Here is a 2,500-nt window from a genome sequence, read left to right as displayed (position 1 = left end):
ACCTTTGAGTGATCAGACTTGTTGACCAAAGCACTGTTGCATCATTTATGTGGCAAAACGTTCCCAACTTTCATTGATATTGACCAATTATGGGGCAAAAATATTACATCATTTCCTGATGGCGTAAACACGCGCGCGCACGCGCGCACACACACACACACACACACACACACACACACACACAGTTTGATGCCTGGAGGCAGAGAGACATGATTCCACGAACACGGCTCCAATCCCGTATACTACAACTAGATAAATACATTTAGGTAAACACGCACATACTGGCTCGACGGCGCAATGGCAACGTTCGCACCCGCTACTCCAGCGGTTCGACTTTGAGTCCCGCCCAGGGCTGAAATAATTTCAGTATCGCTACGCTGCGAGCCGGTACTCCAACTCTCATGGGCGGCGAGTTGTGTGTGTAAGGTCACAGTATTACTATACATCGGTCATATATGAGCTCTGAGCTCACATCCGGGAAGGTAATAGATGTCGATCACGAATCCAACACGTGATCCAAGGGAACGATGAATCACACACTTGAGTTTTGGCAGCCGTTTGGGACAGGCGTTTGTCTGTGACCTCCTGCCTCTGGAGTTAAGAATGGCGCTCTTAGCAACAGCCTAAGGTCCCACTAGACTTAGGAACCTAATGTTAGTGAAATAATGTGCATCTCTCCATTGTACCGAACCAGTAATACAAAACTGAAACAAGGGTGCGGTTACCCACCAACTTTAGCAACCTTGCCCACCACAGGCCAACTCGCAGGGGTTGGGAGCAATGTTGATTCGTCGTACTGACCGCGAACGTCCCCAAGGGATTCAGACTTAGCAAGGTCAAATCTCTCGGCTCCCACCTACAACACCGCATCTGTCATCGTGTGCGCACCACTCTCCAACGGACGACCTCCGACTCATCATCACTGATGGGGTCCAGAACTCCTGGTCATTGATACTGCGAGTGGTTATCACAAGGGAAAGATTGCCACCATCATATGCGAACAACAACTACATCCTACACAATGTGCACTTATATTAGAAGAGTTCTAAGATTTAAACAAATTGTATATTGTCAGTGTATACTCTGTATCACTCTTAACTTAAAAACGTTTGTTGTCATCGTTACACTCATACGCACACACCCACACCCACGCACCCACACACACAAAAGCATACACGTACGCACACACACACGTAGGCACACACACACATAGGCTAACAGGCTCGGTGGCGGATTGGTAAAGTACTGGACTCACAAGTCAGAGAACCGGGGTTCGATTCCCCGGCCGGGCGGAGATAAGTTGGGTTTGTCTCCTTTCACGTGTAGCCCCTGTTCACCTAGCAGCGAGTAGGTACGGGATGTTAGTCAAGGAGTTGTGACCTTGCAGTCCCGGTGTGTGATGTGTGAGTGGTCTCAGACCTACCCAGAGATCGGCTAATAATGAGCTCTGAGCTCACTGCCGTAGGATGGTGTCTGGCTGTCTCGACAAGAGGCTGCAGCAGATCCGTGGTGAATACACACACGTACGCATACACACAGGCACACCCACGTACGTTCACACACAAACACACACACATGTACGTACACACACAAGCACACACATGTACGTTCATACACAAACACACACATACATGTACGTACACACAAGCACGCACATACACACACACACACACACACACACACATACACACACAAACACACACACAGATTATGCAGTGGTATCGTTCACTACCGCTAATTCAATGATCCGCGCTCGAGTCCCGCCCAGGGGTGAAAAAAAAAAAAAATCTGCATCGATGCAATGATACCCGGCACTCCAACTTTGGTGGGTAAGTTTTGTGTGTGTGTGTGTGTGTGTGTGTGTGTGTGTGTGTGTGTGTGTGTGTGTGTGTGTGTGTGTGTGTGTGTGTGTGTGTGTGTGTGTGTATGTGTGTGTGTGTGTTTGTATGTGTGTGTGTTTGTATGTGTATGTATGCGCGCATGTGTGTGTGTGTGTGTGTGTGTGTGTGTGTGTGTGTGTGTGTGTGTGTGTGTGTGTGTGTGTGTGTGTGTGTATGTGTTTGTATGTGTGTGTGTTTGTATGTGTATGTGTGTGTTTGTAGGTGTATGTATGCGCGCGCGCATGTATGTGTGTGTGTGTGTGTGTGTGTGTGTGTGTGTGTGTGTGTGTGTGTGTGTGCGTGCGTGTGCGTATATGTGTGTATGTGTGCGTGTGTGCGTGTGTTTGTGTGTATGTGTGTGCGTGCGTGCGTGCGTGTGTCTGCGCGCATGTGTGTGTGTGTGTGTGTGTGTGTGTGTGTGTGTGTGTGTGTGTGTGTGTGTGTGTGTGTGTGTGTGTGTGTGCGTGTGTGTGTGTGTGTGTGTTAGTATGTGTGTGTGTTTGTATGTGTATGTATGCGCGCGTGGGTGTGTCTCTGTGTGTTTGTGCGTGTGTATGTGTGTGTATGTGTGCGTGTTTGTGTGTGTGTGTGCGTGCGTGCGTACGTGTGTGTGTGCGTGC

General features: G+C 48.9%; 1 protein-coding gene across 3 annotated transcripts in view; it reads right to left on the bottom strand.

Annotated features, from left to right (window-relative positions):
* Window positions 1–2,500, bottom strand: part of LOC143026589 (cocaine esterase-like) — a 271,858-nt gene that overhangs the window by 132,878 nt on the left and 136,480 nt on the right. The gene's annotated exons all lie outside the window — the stretch shown is intronic.

The sequence above is a fragment of the Oratosquilla oratoria genome, chromosome 6 (genome assembly GCF_046742065.1).
Source record: "Oratosquilla oratoria isolate Oo_2021 chromosome 6, ASM4674206v1, whole genome shotgun sequence".
NCBI lineage: Eukaryota > Metazoa > Arthropoda > Malacostraca > Stomatopoda > Squillidae > Oratosquilla > Oratosquilla oratoria.
Note: the sequence above shows the minus strand (reverse complement) of the source record. Positions and strands in the feature narration are given on the sequence as shown.